At 40.6% G+C, this 9,380-nt stretch overlaps 1 non-coding gene across 1 annotated transcript; it reads right to left on the reverse strand.

The window, feature by feature from the left end:
* Nucleotides 1–4,139: 4,139 nt before the first annotated feature.
* Nucleotides 4,140–4,246, reverse strand: LOC112773877 (small nucleolar RNA R71). The gene has a single exon (XR_003188401.1). It is a non-coding gene; the product is annotated as a small nucleolar RNA R71 (small nucleolar RNA).
* Between the last annotated feature and the right edge of the window lie 5,134 nt (nt 4,247–9,380).

A 9,380-nucleotide genomic window follows, 5' to 3' on the forward strand; every position in this document is an offset into this window, starting at 1 on the left:
TTCTAGTTCTAGTTTTCATGATGTATTCACCATCTTTGTTTTCCATTTCCAGAGCTATGAACAACTAAACCCCTTTCATTGGGTTAGGGAGCTCTGTTATAATTTGATGGATCAATACTAATTTTCATTACTCTTCTTCTTTCTTTTCTCTTGATTTTACTAGAAAGCTTTCAATCTTCATCCAATTGGGTAGTTATCTTGGAAAAGAAGCTATTCATACTTGGATCTCTTCTGAACCTTGGAGGAGGAATAAAGAGATCATGCTAGAAATGCTTTCTCATGTTGGACCAAATTGGGTTTTGGTTGGGTATGGTGACTATAATCCTACCAACACTTGATTTGGGAATTCATGTGGTATAATCAGTGACCATACTTCATCTCTTCTCATGAGCAATTGACCAAGGAATTGGTTATTTATTAAGATTTGAGAGATTGAATTACCAAGGAATTGGAATTCGATCACTAAAGATTGCCAAGGAGATCAATGAATGCATTGATTGAGGAAGAGATTAAAATGAACTTGATCCGGAAAATGCAACATCTCCTAAGCCCAATGAATCCCCATTTCTGATCTTACCCATTCTCTTTAATTTTTGCAATTTACTTTTATGAGCATCTTCCCCATTCCCATTTAAGATTCTGCAATTTACTTTCTGCCATTTACATTCAGCTCTTTATTTCCAGCAATTTACATTTTCTGCTATTTACTTTCCCGCCATTTAATTTCCTGCAACTCTCAAACCAAATTCTGCTTCGCTCAACTAGAACATTCCTCTAATTAAAGTTGCTTGACCAATCAATCCCTGTGGGATTCGACCTCACTCTATTGTGAGTTTTTACTTGACGACAATTCGGTATACTTGTCGAAGGAAAATTGTTGAGAGACAAGTTTCCATGCTATCAAGTTTATGGCGCCGTTACCGGGGATTGATTTTGTATCAACAATGATTAAATTGGAGGATAACTAGATTGAGCATTTTTCTTTTGTTTGATTTAAATTTCTGTTTGAGTTAATTACTTTCATTTTTAGTTATTTTTTTATCCCTTCCCCCCTACTCCTTTTTCTTAGTTATTTACTATTCAGTTCACTAACCCACTAACTGTTTGATATATTGCATCACTCACACTAACAGCAATTTTAACAAGAGTACTTTCTGCAATTATTTCCTTGCTTGTGCCTTGTTGGTTGTATGACAGGGAGAAGAAGCGGGGCTTCAACTTCCTTTGATTCTGAACCTGAGAGGACCTTCCTTAGATTAAGGAGGGAAGCAAGAGGAAAGAGAGTAGTTGGTGCTGAGGAAGAGGAGGAATACTTTGAACCAGATATGGATGAAAACATGGAGAACCATTATGAAGAAGAGGCTCACAACCATGGCAGAGAAGGTCTAGCAAATCATGCTGTGCAGGAGGGAAGAGTTCTAGGCTCTTACATCAACCCAAACCCAGGAAACTGTGGGAGTAGCATCTAAAGGCCAACCATACATGCCAACAACATTGAACTAAAGCCACAGCTCATCACCCTTGTTCAGAACAACTGTTCATTCGGAAGAGGTGTCCAAGAAGACCCAAATCAACATCTAACCACTTTCCTGAGGATATGTGATACTGTGAAGTCTAATGGTGTGATGCACAGAAAACTTGTCTCGTAACAAATTTCCTTCGGCAAGTGTACCGAATTTCGTCGTCAAGTAAAAACTCACAATAGAGTGAGGTCGAATCCTACAGAGATTGATTGATCAAGCAACTTTAATTAGAGGAATGTTCTAGTTGAGCGAATCAGAATTTGAGTTGATAATTGCAGAAAATAAAATGGCGGGAAAGTAAATAACAAAAAAAGTAAATGCTAGAAATAAAGAGCTGAAAGTAAATGACGGAAAATAGATTGCAGAATTGTAAATGGGAATAGGGTAACTGCTCATAAAAGTAAATGACAGAAACTAAAGAGAATGGGTAAGATCAGAAATGGGGAGTTCATTGGGCTCAGGAGATGTTGCATTCTCCAGATCAATTTCATTTTCATCTCTTCCTCAATCAATGCATTCATTGATCTCCTTGGCAATCTTAAGTGATCGAGTTACAATTCCTTGTAATTCAATCCCTCAAATCTTGATCAATAGCCAATTCCTTGGTCAATTGCTCATGAGAAGAGATGAAGTATGGTCACTGATTATACCACATGCATTTCCCAAATCAAGTATTGAGAGGATTATAGTCACATATCCATCCAAACCCAATTTGGTCCAGCATGAGAAAGCATTTCTAGCATGATCTCTTCCTTTCTCTTTCAAGGTTCAGAAGAGATCCAAGTTTGAACAGCTTCTTTTCTAAGATAACTATCCAATTGGATGAAGATCGAAAGCTTTCAAGTAAAATCAAGAAAACAGATAGAAGAAGAATAATGAAAACTAGTATTGATCCATCAAATTACAACAGAGCTCCCTAACCCAATGAAAGGGGTTTAGTTGTTCATAACTCTGGAAAATAAAAGCAAAGATGGAGAATACATCATGAAAACAAAACTAGAAGTGCAGAGAATGGCAAAATACAGAGAGTAGTTTTCCCCCAATTTCCAATCCCCTTTATCAATTCAAAGCTACCCCTATATATACTACTCTTTTAATCTTCTAGTTGGCTCTTCAAGTCTTGGGTATGGGCCTTTGGATCTTGAGTTTGAAGCAGTTATCTTCTTCATTGGGCTTAGCTTTACTTGCAGAGAGAAAGTGTGAAGTGGGCAGGGACTTTAGCTCAGGACGTTAGTGGTGTTAACGTTAAGTGAAAATGTGGGTTCGAGAACGTTAGTGACAATCACCTTTTTCACTAACGTTCCTTACCCAAGTTAGAGTCACGTTAACCTCAACGTTAGTGGCATAAACGTTACCACTAACGTTGCCTCTTGGTCCTTCGCACACGTTATTGGAACTTACCTTTCCCAATAACGTTGAAAAGCCTCCCCCTTTCTTACGTTAGAGTCCACGTTAACTTAGTTAACGTGGCTCTTAACGTTAGCTTGCCAAACTTCGAGAACGTTAGTGACACTTACCTTTGTCACTAACGTTCCAATGTGCCCCTATCTCCCACGTTAGAGTCCACGTTAACTAGGTTAACGTGGCCTCTAACGTAGCAATGCTAGCCATCTTCTAACGTTAGTGACAAAGGTGAATGTCACTAACGTTGGCTCATCATCTCTCTTCTTCACGTTAGCTTCCACGTTAACTAAGTTAACGTGGGAGTTAACGTGGCTCATTGTGGCTTGTGTGGTTCATTCCAACGTTAGTGACAAAGTTAGGTGTCACTAACGTTGGCGATCATATACTTTCTCCACGTTGGCTTCCACGTTAACTAAGTTAACGTGAAAGTTAACGTGGCTTGTGGAGGCTTGGCCAACGTTAGTGACAAAGGTGAATGTCACTAACGTTGGCTTCTCTTTTGCTTCTTAATGTTAGAAGCCACGTTAACTAAGTTAACGTGGCAACTTACGTGGCCACTTATGGGCTTGGCCCAACGTTAGTGACAAAGGTAAGTGTCACTAACGTTGGCTCAATTTTCTTTCCTCCACGTTAGAGTTCACGTTAACTTAGTTAACGTGACTCTTAACGTGGGCTATGATGGCTTCGAGGACGTTATTGGCGATTACTTTTCTCATTAACTTTGCAAGCTAGCTCCCATTCCTACATTAGAAGTCACGTTAGTGAGACTAACGTTGCTGCTAACGTGGTTCTTCCTTGCTTCCTTTGTCCTGAAATCAAGCAATAAAGTGCATCAAAGTCCTAGTCCAAGTCATGGGAAATGCAACATCCAATTTGTCATTAATTTCATGCAAAATCCTCATGAAATCATGTAAGGTGCACCATGTATGCTTGAATCAAGATGTAATTGAATATCTACCCAAAACTAGCTTATTTTCTAAGGAAATGCATGAAACTATCCTAAAAACAGTAAAGAAAAGGTTAGTGAAACTGGCCAAAATGCCCTGGCATCATGGTGTTCATCCTGACACCTATAGACTACTTCTGTTCCCTTTCTCACTTAGGGACAAGGCATCTAAATGGCTGGAATCCTTCCCAAAGGAGAGTTTAGCAACCTGGGAAGATGTGGTGAACAAATTCCTGGCAAGATTCTATCCTCCTCAACGGATCAATAGGCTGAGAGCTGAGGTGCAAACATTCAGGCAGCAGGATGGTGAGACTCTATATGAAGCATGGGAGAGGTTCAAGGACCTAACAAGAAGGTGCCCACCAGATATGTTCAATGAATGGGTGCAGCTACACATTTTCTATGAAGGCCTTTCTTATGAATCAAAGAAGGCAGTAGACCATTCATCCGGGGGATCTCTGAACAAGAAGAAGACCATTGAGGAGGTCATAGATGTCATTGAAACTGTAGCAGAGAATGACTATTTCTATACTTCTGAAAGAGGCAACACTAGAGGAGTGATGGAACTAAACAATGTGGATGCACTGCTGGCCAAAAACAAGCTTATTACCAAGCAACTAGCCGATCTCACCAAGAAGATGGAGAAGAACCAAGTAGCAGCAATCACCACCTCATCAACAACCCAAGAGGGGGTGAATGCTGAGGCAGAGAAGGAGCAAGAACAAGCCAACTACATTGGAAACTCACCCAGGCAGACCCATGATCCATACTCCAAAACCTACAACCCTGGTTGGAGGAATCACCCAAACTTTGGGTGGGAAAATCAACAAGATCAAAGCCAAGATCAGAGATGTCACAACCACAACAACAATGTAGCTCACCAACATTCCACACAGAGATCATATCAGCACCACCATAACAACACCTCTCCACATCCATACCAAAACCAAAATGACCCAACTCACCCATCCACTCTCAACTCACCATCATCTGAAGAAAGACTCTCCAAAATTGAGACTCTACTTGAAGGCATATGCAAAGAGATTCAAGATAATAAGGTATTCAAAGAGGAGGTGCGAGCTAGTATCAAGAACCAGGGGGACACCATCAAGAGACTGGAATTTCAAGTGGGATACTTATCTGAAAAGATTTCCAAACCTACTGATAGCTTCCCAAGTGACACAGAGAAAAATCCGAGAGGTGAAGCAAAGAAAGTCAGATGGGAAGATTGCAAGATGGTTACTATAAGTAGTAAGGAGGCTGAGGAAAAGCAAAACAAGCTATTAGAATAACTTGGAGAGACATCAGCAGAGAAATAGGAAAAGGATCACCAAGAACCCAAAATTTCACAAAAAGAGCTGACACAGAAGGAGCTGCTGAAACTCTATGCACCTTTTCCCCAATTACTCAATGGTGTTGTAGAGAAGAGAATATACTCAAGGTTTCTTGACCTGTTTGCATCCCTCCATGTAAACATACCATTCATCAAGGCCCTCTAACAAATGCCCTCATATATTAAGTATATGAAGGAGCTGCTGACCAGGAAAAGCTCACTCAAGGGAGGACAAACAATAGTGATGAATAAGGAGTGCAGTGCTCTTATTCAACAAGAGTTGCCTATAAAAAGGAAGGACCCAGGGAGTTTTCACATCCCGTGTGCCATAGGAGAAACAATGTTTGATAAGGCACTCTACGATTTGGGAGCAAGCATCAACTTAATGCCTTTATCCCTTATGAAAAGGCTGCAGATCAATAAGATAATACCCACAGATGTAATTATCAGGCTGGCTGACAAAACCCAAAAACAAGCAGTAGGAGTAGTTGAAAATGTGCTGGTGAAGGTGGGAAAATACTTCCTTCCCACAGACTTTGTCATCTTGGACATGGAAGAAAGTCACACTCACCCAATCATATTGGGAAGACCGTTCTTAGCTACAGCCAGAGCACTCATAGATATGGAGCGAGGGGAGCTAATTTTGAGGATCCATGATGAACAACTCAGCTTCAATATCTTCAAACTCTCACAAGAAATAAATCATAATGAGATACTGAGGGAGGAGGCAAGCACTGAAGCACAACCAAGACCTCTGGGAAACCACTTGGTTGAAGAACAAGGCAATCAGCAACTGTCACAGCTCAAGAAAAATAAGGAGGAACCTAAACCACCAGAGTCATATAAGACCAGTAACAAAATTCCCTTAGAAGAGGAGGTCACAAAGAGCAAGGCAACATCAAAAGGGACAAAGAAGAAGGCACCAAGGAGGTGGAGGAACAAGAAGATCCCCACAAAGGACTTTTCTCCGGGGACAAAGTGATCTCAGCCTACTTCCCAGATATTCCACCTCATCTCCCCACTATCCCATCTCAGTTGCCTAAGGTCTTCACCATCAACAAAGTTCTTTCCTTAGAACATGTAGAGATCCTTGATGAAGCCAATGGATATAGGTCTACTGCAAGAGGGGAAGATCTGAAGCATTACCAACTGCCATGACAAAGGCAAAACGTCAAGCTAATGACGCTAAAGAAGCACTTCATGGGAGGTAACCCATGTTTTACATGCTTTTAAAAGTAGTTAATAATGCAAGGTTCAGGGATTTCAAATCAACTTGACATGGACTTGAATGAATCCTTGTGTGCAACATATAGTGAAGAACAAGTTTGGTGTTCAAGGCACACTAAGATAACATCAATGTAACCCATATCATGTCACTCTTAGGGGCCTTGAACAAATCTTTTACACCACACGGCACCAAACTAAGTTTGGTGTTGCCAATGTTGCACACATGGATGTTGAGTTAGTCAGTTGGTTTGCTCTAATGAATGGCACTTAGTTAGTTAAAACAAAAACTTTAAAAAATAGTTATTCTTTTTTTTGCCACCACTTTCCACACATATTTTTTTATCACAATTCTTTTATTTTGTAGGAGAGAAGAAAGGGGTATTGAAGTAGATTGAGTGGACAATTAAATGAGGAAGGTTCGGCCACTTCATGAAGGAGGAGTACACACTTGTCTTCAAGGGGAATACATTGGAAAATATGGCCATGCAACATTGGAAGAAGGATACTCTTGGAGACCGAACAAATTCCCTTAATAAAGTTGATGATCCTTGTCCTCTTCACATGATAAACCCCATCCGTCCATAACACAACAACTTCATCAATCCACACCTTCCATTCACTCACCACCTTTCTATATAAGTAATCCGTATTCCGTACCCCACCTTCACATTCCACTCCTACTCTTCACACCTCTCCCTTTTCAAAACCAAGCACTTCCTACCCCACTAAAAACACTCTCACCAACTCCCTTCATTGCACCAAATCCTAATCAACCGAAGCCCATTTTCCACACCCTTTCTTTTCAAAAGTCACTCATGGCATCATCAAGCTCTAAAAGAAGAAAGGGAAAGGAGCCTATGGAGCAACGTCCTTTTGATGAAAAGAAGTTCAGAACTTCTTATCATGCATTACAGTACGGATGGATGGTTGATAAGGAGATCGTCTACGAGCTGGGCTTTCAAGTCAGAAAATCTGAGTGTCCCAAAATCACAAAGAAGGTGGAAAAGAGAAGATGAGATCTCCTCACTGATCTGGTCACTAGGGTAAATACAAATCTTGTAAGAGAATTTTATGCAAATGCTGTTCGTTATGATATGGCAGATGAGTCTTATACAAGTTTCGTAAGAGGAAAGACCGTGGATTTCAGTCCCATGAGTATCATGAGAGCATTAAAGTTGCGGTCTATACCGTTTGAGGAAGAGAGCTATCATTTAAGAATTGATAACAACCCAAATTATAACCAGATTGTGCGAGATATATGTGTACCAGGTGCTGACTAGGTGCGAGATTCCGAAAGGAAACCCAAGTTCATTAAGAGAGGGGACCTCACTCCTGAAGCAAAGGGGTGGTTCGAAATTGTAAGGAGATCTATCTTCCCTGCAAAGAACAACTCAGAGGTGAATCTCAAAAGAGCCACAATGGTACACTGTATACTCAAAGGAGGAGAGATTAAGGTTCATGAACTCATAGCCCAAGGCATTAGGAAGAGGGCTGAAAATAGCGATGCTAGAGGAAAGTTAGGCTACCCCAGCACTATTTTCCGACTTTGCGACAAGGCTGGGGTGGTGTTTGAAGATGAAGACCCCGAGTGGATCAAAGAGAGAATTCCCATTACAGTCCGAAGGATGAATGCTGTTGCATCCCCCCTACCTCAACGGAAGCCAAGAAAGAGGCCAGCCCATCAAGTAGTAGAAGGACAAGACCTAGAAGAGTAAGCCCCAGCCACCTTGAACATGCACCAATTACAAGAAGCCATTGATGGCTTATCTAGGCAATATTGGGAAAATCAAGAGGCACAGAAGGAGCTCCAGCTACAAATGATGAACCGTCAAGAAGAATCATTTTCTAGATGGACGAATCAACAAGGGGAGTGTGAGAAGCAAATGATGGAGCAGCAATTGGAACAAGGAAAACAATGGGGTGAATCTTTCCACAGGATAGAACAAAGGCAAATTGAACAACAAGAATCTATCCAGAAGCTAATCAACATCCAAGCACATCAAGGTGCACATATACATGAGATGCATCGAAAACAAATAGAACAAGCAGAACTCTTTGACGAGCACAGGACATTCTCTTAAGGGGTTTACATGAGTGAAAGTGGAAATCATGTAAACATGCTAGCAAGGCTTGGATACTTAGTTGGACAGCTATCTAATGTACATCCGGGAATCACAAAATATGACAAAGTGAAGGATGAGTTAGCATGAGAAGAAAGAGTAAGGGTGGAGAAGAGTCATGAATCGGTAAAGAAGGCACTTGAAGACTGGAAAAGAGCCAGACTAGCACGGATGCAAGGAAGCACAAGTAGACACAAAGAGGACAAGCAAGAGGAAGAGCATGGACAACCCCATGAGTAAAAGGTGGTGGAGTTCCCTCTTTGTTCCATCTTTTTCAAGCTTTAAATAAGGAAAATCATGTATGAAATAGAACATGTTCCATGGTAGTTTAGAAATTTTCAATTCTGTCTTTAAGTTTTTCATTGCCTAGGTCTATGATTACTAGTCAAGTTGCCTGTTTTCAATTCCATCCTGCTTATTGTGTTGCTTGTCTCCCTTTGAATCAAATAAAAAGAGAATGATTGTTATCAAAGACCAGAGTGGAGTTCATATTGTGGAGTAAGTTCCTTAGTGTGTGATGTTGTCATAAGTTAGCTAAGTTGATTCACCAACAAGGGTGGGAAGACAACTATCTGTCCTGAATCATATGTTTGAAACACACCCCATGAGACTAGCTAAATAACAAGATCCTAATACGAAAAAGGGGAAAAGAACAATAAGAGTTGAAAAAGAAAGAAAAGTTAATAAAGAATAAGGCTAGGCACCAAGGGTTTGAAACTTGAGAGATGTGTCTGTGGTGCTCCTGTACCAAGGATCTGCTTGGATGAATAAGTTCTTAGGAGTGCTTCATCACTTGGTAACTTGGGTTAACTAACCCGGGATTATCA

This window comes from Arachis hypogaea, chromosome 18 (genome assembly GCF_003086295.3).
Source record: "Arachis hypogaea cultivar Tifrunner chromosome 18, arahy.Tifrunner.gnm2.J5K5, whole genome shotgun sequence".
In the NCBI taxonomy this organism is placed as follows: Eukaryota; Viridiplantae; Streptophyta; class Magnoliopsida; order Fabales; family Fabaceae; genus Arachis; species Arachis hypogaea.